The sequence below is a fragment of the Strix uralensis genome, chromosome 8 (genome assembly GCF_047716275.1).
Source record: "Strix uralensis isolate ZFMK-TIS-50842 chromosome 8, bStrUra1, whole genome shotgun sequence".
In the NCBI taxonomy this organism is placed as follows: Eukaryota; Metazoa; Chordata; class Aves; order Strigiformes; family Strigidae; genus Strix; species Strix uralensis.
In genome coordinates this window covers 16219454-16235683 of record NC_133979.1, presented here as the reverse complement: position 1 = coordinate 16235683, position 16230 = coordinate 16219454, and the positions used below count along the sequence as shown (strand labels likewise).

Sequence of the window (16230 nt, the reverse complement as noted above, 5' to 3'; positions counted from 1 at the left end):
CGGGCCGCACATCCCCGCTGGCAGCTCCAGGGCCGCGCTCCCGCCGTGCCGCAGCGCTTCCACCGCCCGGCGCTGGCCGCCGCTGCTGCCCGAGGTCCCCGCCACCGAGTCCTGGGGCGCCCGGGCGGGCTCCCCGCACCCCTCGGCGATGCCCGCTGCGTGCTCCCGCGGGGCTCTCAGGCCGGGGCCGCCGGGAGCTGCCCGGCCCGCGCTGCCCCGGCCCGCGGCCCTGCCCGCTCACGGCAGCGGCGCTCCATGGGGCTCCTGGGGCGCCGCCCGTCCGCCGGAGCCGGGCGCGGGTTCCCTCGCCCGGCGGCGCTGGGGCAGCGTTGCCCGCACCTCCCGCCGGCCCGAGGGCTGCGGCGCGCGCCGTTGCTAGGTCCTCCGCTCGCGTCCTCGGGCGGGCGGACGGCGCCGGCCGCTCCCACCGCGCGCGGTCGCGGGGGGACGGATGGGGGGCGGCCGGCGGGGTGGGAGAGCTGCCCCCGGCGCCACCGCCCCGCTCCGCCGCCCCCGCCCGCCTCTCCTCAGGCGCTCTCCTCGCGCCCACCTGGGTGGGCGGGCCCGGCCGCCCCGCCCCGCCCGGCCCGGCCGGCCACCGGCGGTGCCCCCGCGCGGGGAATGGTTTCTCCCGGCTCCCCGCCGTAACCTCCCGCTCCTCCTCCCGCTAGTGCCCGGCTCGGCAGGCGCCGGCTCGGGTGCTACTGCCCGTGAGAGCCCCGCCGCGCCGCCCGTGAGGCGCAGCACGCTCCGCCCGGCCTGGCGCCGCCCGGCAGGACCGGAGTGCTCGAGGGCCCCCACCCGCCGCCCCGACAGGTAACAGTGAGGGAGCGGCGGGGCGCTCGCCCCCTCCGCCCGCGCTTCGCCTCGCCCGCCGCCCCCCACCCGCGGGGCCGGGCTGCCGTCCCCGGGAGAGGCGGCGGAGCCCGTCGTGATTCAGCATCGCCGCCCGCGAAGGAGGGGCGGCGGGGAAGGGCGACCCTGCCCAGCCTGGGGGCCGCGGGTGCCGGGGGGCGGGCAGGGGTGCTGGGCAGCCGCGGGGCGCGGGTCCCGCCTCCAGCGGAGCCGGAGCGGGGTCTTGTCGCCGGCTCGGGGCGATGCTGCGGCTCGGGGCCGCCAGCCCCCCGCTGCCCCTCGGGTGCCCGGACCGAGGGCGTGCGGGCTGCGGAGAAGTGCCCTCCGCAGAACCGGGCCCCGGGCCGGGCAGCGCGGGGCGGCGGCGCAGGGGCCGGCAGCGGCCCCTCGGGAAGTTTCCTGAACGCAGCGGGCAGCCCTCGTGTGGGGACGGAGGGGAGGGGAGGGAACTGCCTGCGTGTCGCAGTGTGAGGAATAAGGAGCGAGGAGGCGGTTCAGGATGAAAGGTACTCGGTTTCTCTCCCCCCTCCCCCAGATTTTGCACGCGAAGTCCATCGTCTGTGCAGGTCACATCGCATGTAGGGCCAGGTCTCGTCGGAGCCTGGTAAGGTTAAAAAGGGATCGTCTGTTGGCAGTGGTACCCAGCGCAGGCTGAAATGTAGAACAAGTTAGATCTCTAGAGATGCAAGTCAAATACCTTCCTGTGCTTTCTGCGCTTAGTTGAAAGCCCGTAATCTCTGGGATCTTCTTGAATTTCTGCTATTGAAGCCATGCGTAATTGTAAGCAAAAGGGAAGAGCAATTGATGCTGGAATTTGAACATACTGGTCAACTCTGTGCAACTGACTGAAGGTCTCAATATTGGTGGCTTTTGTGCCTTTCTTATGTATTTGCAGTTTGAGTACCAAGATTTTATTCCTTCTCAAAAAACCCCCTAAAACAAACAAGCACCCCCCCCCCCCTCCGTTTCAATATACTTTTCTTTCTAAATCCTTCATTACTTTTATGTAGCAGAGGGTTAGTACCTGTCTAAATGATACTCAGAGAAATCCTGCTGGTTGTTTTCATAACTGAAAGACTAGAAGCACTTTTCTGTGTGGGAATTGGTTGTCCCCCAAATTCTACAGAGTATTTCAAAATATACAGTGATTTGGCATCAGTAGCAGCTTTTGCCCCTGTTTTGAATACTAGGCTGTAGTTTTTAATAGAAATAGGATATGTGTCAGTGCTACTTTGAACAAAAAATGACAGAAGCAGTTATTATGCCAGGGGTTTTTCCTACGTGGTGAGTAAATATAATGTCTACACTGACATATGGAAGTATTATTTTTGAAGCTAGATTTTCTGAAGACAAATGTTACAAAGTTTCAGAAAATTACATGAGGTATTCTGTACAGCATATGGAATTTCTTTCATAAGGAAGGAATGGGTTTTTACCTGTAGGTATTGGCAATATTACACAAGAAAGTCTAGAACAATGGTTGTCAATTTTTTTCTTTTTTTTTTTTTTTTAGAAAAATGCCCCCTTTCTATATTTTTGATGGTTTGGATACATTCCACATACTTCCGAAGGGATCTGCCCACCAGTTTGGGAGTGTTAGAAGAGGCCAGGAGATGAAGCCTGTCAGCAGTTATTAGGTAATTATTCCGGTAATCTAGCAATCATTTTAGTAATCCGAGGCTCAGGCTTGCAATCAAATAAGGGTTTGTTCCCACGCTCTTCCAAAGCTGGCAGTGTTAAGTTGGCAGTGTAGATTAAGTTGTGGACAAGTCTGAAGAACTGGGAGATTAATTGGTCAACAAGCAGTTAGACACTAAGCCGTCTTGCAATCTTTTGTATAGTTAGGATTTTTTCTAAGATCTTTGCAATACTGTATGTCGATTATGAAAGCCATAAATATATCTTTGAAGGTGAAATGTGACAGACTAATGCTAACTGCTGAACATGCTTGCTCTGAATTGTCAGCATCAAGAAAGACTGAAATATGATTTCTTGATTTGAATCTCCATCTGTGGATATTTATTATAGGTTTTAAAAATCTCTGTAGGATACATATGGCAAATGAGTCATTTCTTGAACTTCCACGTTTTCTAATGTTCTGGGTTTTTTTCTTTTTTTAAAAAAACCTTTTTTTTCTTCTGTTTTAATGTCGTATTAAGGAGTATTTTTGTATTTAATAGATACTTGCAACTGTCTCATACGAATGGAGAACACGTTATTAAAGATGGAAATCCTTAGAAAGCTAAGAAAATTGAAATGCAATCTTAGCATCTGAAATAGAGAAATGGCATCTACTTTTGTAAAGCTTCTGTCTTGTCTTAAAAGATGAGCGTAATGTCATGTTGGAAGATAATTTTTTGGTATGTGGGTCACTAATGTTTTTTAGTTTTGTGCTGTAGTTTTATTAGTGTAAAGACAGCTTACTGAAACCAACAATGCTTATTTCTCATATCTATAACTTCCTGCAAATCTTCAGAAAACTTTGAGTGTTATTATTGCCTTTTGGGTCAATCCTAAATCATGAAGACACTGAATTGTATCAGTAGGCTTTGTATCAGTCCCTGAAGAAAAAGATGAGTGCTTGTCAGTCTTTTACTTTTTGATGAGTTATTTCCATCATCCGGAATTGACACAGTGACTCTGTAATGATCTGAGGGGGGAGGGAATAGTTGTATTTTCCTAGAAGAGGTCTAGAGTCCGCATGAAGATAGCGGGAGTTTGTTTTACTTGGAAAGATGCGTACAAACTGTCAACGTTAGGAAAATTCATTGCAAGTACCACAGCATACATATTGGAGAATATTAGCTGGATTTTGTTCTTCCCTTGTGAAATTTAGAATATTTAGCCTCAGGTTTACTTTTATTTTCTACACACCTAGGAAGTTATCTGGGGTTGTCTGACTTCGGCAGTAGGATTCAAATGGCCCTTATTAAGCACGAGGAAGCTCTTTAGAGCTCCATTAATGCTTACCTAAAACTCTGCCAGAACCCTCTTAACTACTCCTTTTGCAGACATTACGAGCTTCCTTTAAAGTTTACTGGAACCAGTGAACCGTTTTAACATTAATATTTAAAATACTAATGTATTTTAAATTTAGAATAGAATTTGTTGATGTCTACTACACTGATGGGTAAGAGAATCATCTGTAATTGAGAATGGATACAGGAGAAAAAACGTAGTGACATACTGAAGTGGTCAACCTTTGAATCTCTTGAGTATTAGAGCAAATGTTCCTGTTTTACCGTAGCTGCTCTCTCGGAGCCAGAAGCTCTTTCAGACCAGAACATTCCATAGTGCCTCAGTCTACTGGATACTCTTCTTTGTGGTGGTGGATGCAGGAACCTACAGGTTCTGTAGAGGTTGAAGTCTCAGCTTTTTGCTTGTTCACCATGTTCTTCCTTGTCTTCTCTTTTAAATGTTCATACAGCTGTACGAAATAGTTTTAAAATGCTACCACATTAATTTGTACTCATTTATTGATATTTTTTCTCTTGCCCTGAATTCCATACACCAGGAAACAGGCTCTAACGTGATAGAATAAATTTTTGGGTTTGCGCTTTAAAGGTCTAAATAAAGCAGGCATAATGGTTTTTACCTTCAAAATCAGTTTTAGTCAGAATATAGGATCTCCAAAATGAAGACCAGTGTATATAGTGTTAGTATTTCTTTTCCCAGTGTTAAAAATATAAGCTCAAATAGTTTGAAATGTTAAAAATATAGGTATTAATTTAAAAAATATCTTTACTTCAAAGACAATATTTAAAGCATATAATCACATGTTTTTTTGATGAACATTAATTTCTGGGGACACAGAAACAGTACTGCTTTATGGAGAGCCCAAATTAACAATAATAATGAAAGAAATACAAAAGAAAATAGCATTCTGATTTAGGACTCACTTTACACTTCCCTTTCTGTGGAGTGAGTGGCATGCCAATTCCCACTTATGCTTGTATTTGGTTTTGGAAGGATTCCAGATTGAAGTCTGATATGTACCACTGCTCAAATGCACCTTAGGTGGCTACATTACTGTTAATTGATAGAAAAACTGGCTGCCTAAAAGGGTAGAAGTGCTTTATGCTGCAGTTCAGAAGCTGCTTCTGGCCAGCAGTAGTAACAGAGTACTAACAGTCACTCTTAAGAAGAAAGAAGGACTAAATCCACTTTTCATATATAATAAATGCTACAGAAAGAATTGAGTGGGGCGTGGGCTTCACAGTTAGACACAGCGACGTGTTGACAAGTTTATTTTCATCCTTGCTTAGTAGCAAAATGCTAAATATATTCTTCTTTGGTTACATTAAAGTATGTTTCCTTCCAACTTTGTCCTTGGGTTGACATGTGTTTGTTTTATTTTTAGCACTTGAAAACCAGCACAGTAATATCCCTATAGGGTGCAGTGCAAGCATTGGAGTATAGCATGAGAAAATGAAATCAGATGCTTAACACTAAATTCATGCAGGTGTAGAGGCAAAGGTCTAGATACTGTTTATGATTACAAAAAAGAGTGGACTGACAGGGCAGAAGATTGTGAGATTTGATGGGGAAATTACTCTTATTTGCTTGCTCAGAGTGGACTTTTCTTGAAAAATACAGAGTAGAGCTATGTGATGGAAGTCTGCATTTTCTTTGCTTTTGTGGGTGGTTGTCATTGTTTAGTATTCATTGGCCATGAAATTTCTGTGAATTTGTTATATTGTTTTGTCCTTCCAAGCTTATCTTGGTATGGGGGGTGGGAGAAATGTGCTAAAACCCTTTATATGAATTATTGATGGAAGAGATCTGAAAGATGTGCAATTTATTCACCCAGGAAAACCCACCCTTTTTTTATTACATGTTATTTCATGTGGCTTTTTAGAGGAATATAATATTATCCTAACTTTTTATCTTTATGTCAACCTGAAATCTTTGAAAGACTATAAATTACTAGTGAGCATTAACAATTAGGCATTAATTTGAATAAAAGATTTTTTGCTTAAAAATGAACAAGAGTGATGTGAGAACATGGCTTTGGTACACTTTGTACCATTTTTAAAATGGAAGCATTTACTGAGAAGAATGTTTCTGAGGATGGAGAGGATATATTCAGTGAATAAAATAAAGTGTCACTGCATGATGAGACAGGAATCGGTGCTGGTTTGGACTGTTGCAAGATCTTTAGTGGAGTTGGGAGTCTTGTAGGATATTGACCCAGAGCACCATCCACAAGTGAAGAAGTAGAAGAAAAGTAGGGAACAATACGGAGTTAGATTTGAAATTCTGGACACCAGTTGAGAAACAATGCAGTTAATCACCCCAAGCAGTTGCTTTAAAAAGCCTATATATTACTTTCCTCTGTTTCCTATAGGTATGAAGAGAAAATGAAAGGACATTGTGGCCTTTCTGCCGAAAGCAACACTCGGGAATACAAACACACAGGAAGCAAGTCTTTGATATTTTATGAGAAAATGAAATAAAGTTTATGACAAATGAAAATAAAAAAGAAGATATATTTTTGTGAGGGGATGTTTGGGAATGTCTGATGCAGATAGTCAGCACACTATTTAGTTTCATTGATTAAAGAAGAAATACCTCTCGGTCAGTCATGGAACATGCATGCATAATGCTGTTCCAGCTGTTTGAGGATAATAGATTAATGGTGCAGTTGAGACTGACTCTGCAACAGCTAGATGTAAGAAAATTGGAACCAAGACAGTATGAGGAGCCACAGGGAGAAGTAATCTGTGGGAAGAGACTTCAGGAGAGATGTCCAGTTTTCACTCCCAGTTCTGTGCTTCTGTAGGAAATTGTGTCTCAGTTGGTTGCACCGAGTTTCCTCCTATTAATTTCCCACTGTTTCAAAGCCCTTGAATTCATCTTTTCTTCAATTTTGGAAGATGTACCTGTCCAACCATGGCCCAAGTAGAGGCCTTAATCCTTGGAGGGTTGGGTTTTTTTGTTTGGTTGGTAGTTTTTTCTTTATTTTAAGTAGAGTGAGGTATTCATGCTGAGCAACTTGAATGGGATTCATCTCACCTATGTTTAGACATCTACAATCTAGATACCTGCAGCTGCCTACACCGACTATATGTAGGCTGTCTGTGAAGGCAGCCTGGAGAAACCAGCTCAAAATCTACAGTGTAGGGGTCTACATTTATACAAATGAATCCATGTTGTGTCTTTATATTTGAGGAAAAAATGTGCTTGTAATGTCATCTGTGGGATTTCATTGTATTGTTTTTCCCTACTGATTTGTGTGAAAGGGAGAACCATACTTCTTATGAACTGGTGAAAATGGCAACAAACCGTGGTAAAGCTATTGACTTTTCAGAGCCTTATTTCTTTGTACTTACGGTGCAAATTGCACATTTGTTTGATTTTTCTATTTCACTTGAATGGGCTAGCAAGAGAGACATTTTCTGTGGTTCAGAGACAACATCTACTCTTACAATTTGTAAACTAAGGGGGGAGGAAGTAAGAGGAAATGTCTTCTATGTATATTGTAGCCTTCACACATTTGACTCCCAGCTTCATTCTACCTGTATATGATTCCTGAAGGATGGCACTACAGCTAGTAGGACTACAAACAGTTTATGTGAATATGTCCTTCTCCATCTCACTAGAATCTGGCTCTCCACAATACTTTGTTGGGCAGGTGCAAGAGTAGTGGTGCAGTTGGTCTTGTCTGGCACATGCAGTGGGCCCAACTGCTGTAAAATTGACAGAAGAGAATGGAGTGTGCTTGATTTCTTCAGAGTTTTCTTCTTTTCTTTTTTTTTTTTTTTTTCCTGTGAGGAGAAATAACCCATTTGAACAGAAGAATTTTCCAAACCTTTTATTGCCAGATGGCCTCTGTGGTCCACAGTCCACTCTGATTAAAATGTACTGAGCTGTCAGATCAAACCAATCTTTTCTTACTGAAAAAGAGAGATAATATGACAACGAAAAGTCATCTTGTGAAATGATGTCAGAAAACAGTTTCTCATTGATATAAATTGAGATAGTAAAATAAAACAACGAAATTTAAGAATTGTTAATGGTTTCAGAATACTACAGAAAAAGTTATCCCAGGAAAGGAAGTAACATTTCACTTTCCATCACTTCACTTAGTATTTCATTTTGTTTAAAAATTGCTCTATAAGACTGTAATCCTGGCCTCACTGAAATCAAGTAGGTTTGATTTCAAAACCTGAATTCCAAAGCTGGAAGAGAATCATAACTGTTTATCTTATAGCAAATTATAAACTATTCATCTTCTTTAGCTTACTTCTCTGCTACTATTTTATGTTATTGTGGTCTTGACCTCTTAATTCTACATTTGGAGAAATTGTAGTTCTGGTTACAGTACCTCATATCTCTGGTATAACTCCTTCCCAGTCACTGAGTCATTTTCTGGTTTTAGATTTTACTTCTCTTTAGCTTATTGTTATGGCTAAATCCTACTGACTTTCTGCCCACGGTGCTTGTCACACTCTAAGTAGTGCAAAATAATGCATTCTTTTCTTATAACATGTATCATGCCTTTCTCTTTTCACCCAAAACACAGGGAGAAAATACCTAGAAAGGGTTAAGAGAGATCTAAAAAGTGTTAGAGACAGGCTAAATGGGAAGGAGCTGCTCCTGCAGCATGTCTTTCTCTGGTGTACCAGTACTGCCTGAAACTGTATCACCTGTTAGTTATTGATAGAAAAATCTCTTTCCAGAGGGCTGACTTCATATAGTTTCAGCAATGCAACACTAATGGTAAGTGATTTCATTTTGGTACTTCTACTGCAGAATTATTTTAAATCTGTTTCCATGTGGAAAGGAGGTCCTGGTATGACTGTTTATTCTGCAGTATGTAATCTTGTCAGTTAAATCCATGATAAATAAACATTTTGTGCTCTTATCGGTAATTTGTATGCAGAAGAATTTGGTATATCATCCTGCCACATGCTGCTGCTAAGTTGGTTTTGTTTTGGGGTTTTTGTTGTTTGTTTTGGGGTTTTTGTTGTTTGTTTTGGGGTTTTTGTTGTTTGTTTTGGGGTTTTTGTTGTTTGTTTTGGGGTTTTTGTTGTTTGTTTTGGGGTTTTTGATTTTGTTTCCCCACTATTGCTCTCTGTTGCAGACTATGTTAATTGAAATATATTACCTTCAGTTTCAATGCTTATGCATTCTATCCACCACATATATTTTGGAATGAGTTCTTTTTCCAGGATTCTTGCTCCTTTTCTCCATTTTTATGGTCGTTCTCATCCATCCCTGAGCTCACGGTTTATCTTTTCTTATAATAGAGAACTGGATTCAGGAGCATCTTCTGAATACAGTAAATCTTGATCCATTAACTAGACAAAATATGCTTCTGGAGAACAGCATGAAGCTTTTTCTGTGGCGATATGTATCACCTGCACAGTAATCCGTGTTTCTGAACCTGTGAATCCTACGTGAGCTACAAGTATGAAGCACTGCATCTAGACAGCCAAGCAGTTCTGAAAGTGGTACTTGAAGCTTGTAATCTTTGTCAAGAAAGAAAGAAGTTCAGAGGCAAGTCGGTTATTTTTAGCTGTAATCTCTACTGTGATGAAGGTTTGGTTTAAATGGACTGTAGTTTTGACCTGGATGAGACATGGGTTGGTCTTGTTACCAAATGAGTCTGTGTCTTAATTATATTCCCAAATTGTGCCACCAGCAGGACTGTTCTGGAACTGAAATGCTATGACATAAACACCACAAAAATCAATGAAATGTCTATATTTACTTCACTGGGCTACAGAGGAATCTTGTTGCATATGGCTTGATCTCATTTACACTATAGACTTGAGACAAATTTTGTACTTGGTGTACATTTCTTCCAAATATGGAACTGGGAAGTTTCCTGGAGAAAAGCTATTTCTTCCTTTGAGCACTCAAAGGAGCATAAAAAATTGGGAAGAATTTTCATATTTGTGAAATATGTTGAGAGTTGTATCAATAACCAACTATGAATCCTAGTTTATTCTCCATTTCTTTCTGTTTGGATTATCAGTGGTCTTCTTCATTCTTATTTGTACTAACACTTTGCATTAAACATTTACTGAAAGATTTATTCTTCTGGTTAATAGGTGTGTTGTAACTTTTCCATACCTTTGTATATATAAATGCATTTGGCTCAGTTTGGTGCATTTCTTTTTTCCTTATCTGTGGTTATCAGGTAAATATAATAGTCCCTAGCTACAAAGAATTCTTTTGTAGTTTGAAGGGTGTGTTATGTTTGCGAGTCAGAAGCACAAAACAAACACTGTAATTTTCAGCCTAAGATAAGAGAATGATTAAAAAAAGGATTGTGTAGATCAGTTCTCAGTCGTGTTTGATTTGGGGTGTTGGTGGTGTGTGTTGCTGTAAAATAGTAAGAGATTAACGTATTTGTTTCTTTTGAATATTTGAAAACCAGTTAACTTTGCTGCCAGCATGTATTCACGTATTTGACTGTATAAGTTTATGCCTTTCTGCTTCATTAAGAATGCACCATTAAAAAATATAAGATTAAAGCAATGAAAAATCAAATTGAGCCCTGCTAAATGAATTGAATATCCCACTGCTCTAGCCTCTGGCTGAGGACTTTAATTTTAGTACATCTCTCAAGCGTAGCTCTTAACCAACACACAATGACCTTTTTTTTTTTTTTTTTTTTTTTTTTTTCAAAAAAACCCAAAACACACACTCCAGAGCCAATTGCTTTTAAGTGTTGCTTTTTGGGGGTTGACCAAGATGGATGAGGACAGGACTAACTGTGATACTGTTCCAAACTTGGAACTGTGCTGCTTCTGTGATTAAAGTAATGAAGGCAAATAGGCATGCTTAGGGCGGTTATCTCCTCAGATTTTGGAGTTATTTTAAACTACAGTAAAAGCTATGATGCTAGTGTCAGTATGGTCTCTGTAGCTCAGAGGCAATGTATGATTACTCAATAAATAAACTGTTCAATACTACAGAGTTGCATCGGTAATGCTGTACTTACCATTCAGAACGTACATTATTCTGATCCTATGAATTCAAGCGTTTCCGGAAAATTAATTTTGGTAGGTTATTTTCATGCTTTGTTCTTTTAAGCAAAAATTAAACCTAGTGTGTATAAAGTCTGATGCACTTGATTTTTCTTTCTTGTTTTGGGTATTCAAAGTATTCAATTTAGGGTCCGTATTTAAGGCATGTTATTTTTCTACTCTTTCTGACTACATGCTGTATTTCTTTACAGGTGAGTAGTATATACATAAAATGTTCCTGTAGTAGGATACTGGAGTTTCATCTCATTACTGATGAGGATAGTGACTCTCTTTTGATCCCCTACAATGGATAAAAATAGCATGACACAGAGGGTTTGAAGCCAATCCAGTCTTTTAAAGGAATTTTTATAAATCGGGTCAATTCCAGTTAGAGAAACTTCTGAGGACTTGCATCCTTTCGAAAAATATTTTCAAATCAGTGGTACCCCCTTGAGCCCCAAATACTAAGCTGTGGGGAAGAAAGCATATTTTTGCTGACATGTTTTGTAGCTGCTGGAGTTTCTGGCTGGCTTTATCAGCTGTTTGTAAAATACTGCTAGCACTGAGTGTTTGTTGCAGTAGCCCTAATGATACTGTAGGCCAACTGTGAATATTTCTGGCTGTCATTTATTCTTTACAGACTAGAAGAATATGGCACAGTCATTAAAATATCAGAGGTCTACTGACTCTCATACAACCATGAGAGTATCCCCAGTGGAGCTGAGCAAATTACTCTGTAGTTGGAAGTATCAGTATAATGTGATAAACAATTCGGTGATCACGTAAGAGCACCTTTCTTGTACTTTCATGGTCAAGAAGACTTTGAATAGATGTTTCTTGTGAGTGCACTTGGTAGCTTATTCAAGGGCTGATTTTTTGTTTAACGTTTGCATATCAGGTGCTGAAACTTCAGGCTAATGTCTGCCAATTTATATTTCAGGCTGCTGTGGGAGTGTCATCCTTGTTGCTAAACTAGAAAACATTGTTATGTGGTAGCATGTAAATTAGGATGATGTAATCCTCAATCAGAGTCATTGTGGGCCATGTGTGATGACTGCAATCCGTGTCTAGAGGTGCTGAAATAGATCTGTGAATTGTAGACCTGTAAAATAGCAGATGAAATGGGGCAGACTTCATGTGGGGCTAAGGTGTGTCCCTTGCAATACAAAGACGTCTGTAGAAATTGTAACCATATTTGAGTTCTTGCATCCCTGAACTTGAGTCTGTTTTCACACCAAGCCAATGCCACCGACTTGAAGCAGGGGAGGAAGAATTTCATATGTGAGGGGGAACCTTCCAAAGATATCTTTTTTTTTTTTCTTCCCCAAGATCCTTAGTAAATCTCCCCCCAAGGACTATTTATAATATAATGAATCATTGCAAATATATCAGCTTCATTAAAGGATTAGTGCTTTTTCTGTTATACTAAGTCATCTATGCTGATATATGTAAAATGTTAAATTGTCTTATCTTGTAGATCCCTAAGATCTTTAGCTCTTGCTAGAGAAGTAAATCTTTTGACACGTGAATGACAGAAAAAGAAAGGAATAGTTTAATTCCAGCAGTGATTAGTGTGTTGTGTACACAATTCAAAACACCCTGTAATACGTGTTGATGTAGGTTGACATGCTGTAATAAAGAACATGGATGGCACATTGCAAAGTCAAAAGCAGAGCAGAGATGTTCCCACAGGTGCCACTACTCAATTCTTCTCCTAAGTCTCCCTTGTTTACCCTTTCCCCTACCAAAACCACCCTGTTAATGGGCAGACTTCAATATTACTCTTACACATAATCATTATTTTACATTATCATCTCTATTTCTTTCCTTAGTGGCCATGGCTGTCTCACGACAAAGAGCACTGGCCCTTAGTGTGTTCCAGTCTGGCAGTCAGCAGGGCTTCCTTGACTTATGGTCCCCAAGACAAATCAAACAAGGGTCTTTCAGGTGTTTTCTTTAAAGGTCATGCTTCATTTGAGGTGACAGGGTCCAGCCCTCCTGTGGGTGGTAGGTATCATGCCACTCGGCTGTCGCTTGCAGAGGTGATGTGGCCAATGCACTCTAACATAGGGTATGTTTCTAGGCTGAAAATGCCTAGAAACTCACTCCAACGCTGTTTTAAATGAAGGTGGAATGATTATTGATGTTGCTGAGCTAGGTAGTTACAATAAATAGTGATCCATTCCATTCAACAGTGTTCAGTGGAGCTTATTGTGATCAGGGGCTAGGAATGCTTTCTGTTCTAGAGTTAGTGAAACGCTGTCCTGCTGACAGATTTATGGTGTTATCAACACTTACTGAAGTGGTGAACATTACTACGAGATCTATGCATTGTCTGTGCTTTTGCTGAGAGTAGAACATTAAAGCTGGTATTTTTTTTTTTTTTTTTCAGCAAGTGATGCAGATGTATGTTTTCTGAAATTAAGATTTTACTATATAAAGAATATCGTTACACTTTGGGTTGTTTAGACTATTTTGTCAGTATTTTTCCTTGCCATTATGAATACTAAGTGATGTTTATTAAGTTCCCTGCATTTTATTTATGAATTATTGATTTGTAAGTCATACAGTTTCTTTTCACTTGCCTTGTCAATTAATGTATTTCCTGTGTTTTACTGAACAAGAAAAAGGTTCAAGCATTGCCCTTTTTATTGTAGTCTTCTAATTCTGTCTCATTTTCTTTGATGGCCCTCTCTTTCAATATTCAGAACATAACTATGAAACTCTATAGTACTCAATTTGCTAACTGTCTGAAATATGTTATCACATTAGAAAGGTCTTTTGAAGGGTGAGAATGAGCCAACAGATAGTCACATTGTGTGCTCTGCTATGAAAGACACTTTGGAGGTCATTTTTTAAGAGAAAATCAATCTTCAGCTCTGAAAGCTTTGACATTGATTTAAATTTGGCCAAGGATTTGAAATTTCCTTTTGGAAAATGGATGAATGCAAAAAGAAGCAATATTGCTTCAAGACAACACTGAAAAGAAAAGAATTGCTTCTGTGCCCAATTCTGATCTCTGTATATTATGAGTAGGAAATGATTAATTCCTATGAAGCTCTTGTGACATTTCCACCATCTTAACAGCTTCTAATACATGTCCTGTTTTCTTAATCAGGGATATATACTTACCATTTCATAGACCTTTTGTGATAATAAACAACGAAAGAACTCAGCTCAAAGCTGTGAAGTGCAAAGTCAGGAAAGACCAAAAGAAAATCTCCCATGAACTGAGACTGCAAAGCTCCTGGGGCTCTGTGCTGATGTGTGCGACTGAGCCTCAGAGCTGGCACTGATGGGTTGTCTTCTGACCAGACTCCAACCATTTAAGATAACACACCTTTTTATGTTCTCCAGCAAAAGATACAGGTTCACAATTGTAATGCAGACTCTGCTTTGCATTGTTTTGAAGGTAGACTGGAAGGGTCAGAATAGTTTATGCTTTCAGGCATTGTAAAGTTATGTTTATTATATAAGCTGTGTTGGAGAAGGATAAGACTGATTCTAGGGCTTTTACTGATTGGGGTCTCAGATGGGAAATGGCAGTTGTAAGGTTAAACACACTAACTGTAACTTATGGATTCAGTGGTAGAGTGCTGTTATAGCTTGGTTTGGTCATTTTGGTAGCTTGGTAGTTTAGGGAAATTTTGGAAGTTTTAGAAATGCTGTCTATTTGGATGAACTGCTTCGGAGAATTGTTTTACAGAACTACATGATTCAAAAAAGTTTTAAGTTGTGTAAATCTTGCTGTTTGTTTTCTTGTGTAGCTTGTAGCTGTCTCCAGCAAATCAAACACCTGAGAACTCTGTACATTCTCTTTATCGGAAAGAACTGCTGAATAAACGTCTCATCTCACTTGATGGTGAGAGTGAAGGGTGTTGAAATTAATAGATTTCATTTGACTTCAGAATATTTTGAACCAAACCCTGATGTGTATGCATTTTTAAGCCTGCTGACGGATAGCCTTTTAAAAACAAGCTTATCACTTTGACACATGGAGCTTCAAAATGAGGACTGCTTCTTGCATTTAGAATTTATCTGTAGGAGTGAGAACTTGCCACCAAATTGTTCTCTTAGCATGTTACAATAAAACTGCTCGCCTATGCTTGCTTGTAGCAGGAACGCTTCAACATACATTTTGTCAAGACACATGAAAAAGAATCGTGAAGGGGTATGAGGCTTTTAATTCCGCAGTTTAATTACTGCAAATTGCTACTACTTTGCTATTTGAGAATGGTACTGAAAAACGCGTTTTTCTCTATTGTAATTTCTGTTAATGTCTTAATCTCATTTTCAGTCTGGATTTTATAGTTTAATTCCAGATCAACAGTGGATTATAATTTTGTATAACTAATAAATGACAAACCCCTCACTATGGTGTATCTAGACTCTCATACTCTAAGATCTAAGGGAGCAGAAAACTTAATTATTTAGGTTTAGATTGAAAAATGAACCAGAACTCACATGCTTGCTAGGTCAGTGCTCTGATTCACTTCTTTTTCATGTTTCCCTGAAATTTTTGTTATTTTAATTTTCCAGCTGATTGGGAAGTGGGGATTGCAGTGATGCGATGTTGTCCTTCTGTCCCTATGGTCATCTGCCAAGTTCTGTAACTGTATCTTCAGTGGGTCTCCATTTTAGAGTGAAAGCTCCTTATGTCAGGAGCTTTGTGGATTTCTTCACAGCTACTGAGCATTTCCAGACACTTTTGACAGCATTGAGTAAATTGCAATAATGGTCTCAGAGGAAAGCAGTCTGATAGTTTTAAAATCTATTCTAAAATATCCACTGTTGGTGAGTGTTTACTTGTCTGTACACAAAGAATGCAGGAAATTAAAATAAAACTGACAGTCCAGTTTTTGTAGCATTTTACTTAGGTAAATAGGAAGACACTTAAGAAATGTGTGTTGTCTTTGAGAGGTCTTGTCGTATGTGCCATCGCTTAAAATCTGAAGTCACATTTTCAGTTCATATATGTAAAGTTAAGCACATGCATAACTCATGGAGCTTTTCAAACTGGTCACCAGTAGCGTCACAATAGCTAGAAGGAGGGAAGAGGTTCATTAAAAACAGTACATTGAGTGATACAGTGTTTGTCTCTGCTTTGGAACATGGAGTATTTTGATAGTAGATGATTCTACCATTCTTAATGCTTAAATAGATTAAATCTATTTAGAATGTGCATATGCAATCTAGTCTCTTTTTGCTAGGGTACACAGTAGTGGTTTCATAGTTACTGGTATGATCCAAAATAGCTTGAAGAATCTCATTGACTTGAATGTTCTTTGGAATAGATTCTCAAGTTGCACCACTTTATTTTAAGTTTGAATTTGACTCCCCATTCTCTATTTTGATCTGATTAATTCAACCTTTTTCTGGGACGCTTACTCTTTGA

At 40.5% G+C, this 16230-nt stretch overlaps 1 protein-coding gene across 4 annotated transcripts in view; it reads left to right on the top strand.

The window, feature by feature from the left end:
- Positions 1-602: 602 nt before the first annotated feature.
- Positions 603-16230, top strand: part of TTLL7 (tubulin tyrosine ligase like 7) — a 76431-nt gene continuing 60803 nt past the window's right edge. Inside the window, exons 1-3 of one of the 4 annotated variants that reach the window (XM_074876386.1) lie at positions 616-816; positions 2369-2492; positions 9163-9357. The gene's annotated coding sequence lies outside the window, so the exon portion shown is untranslated. Of the gene's footprint in view, positions 817-2368; positions 2493-9107; positions 9358-16230 lie in introns of all 4 variants that reach the window. The other 3 variants (XM_074876384.1, XM_074876387.1, XM_074876388.1) reach the window with 3 other exon arrangements.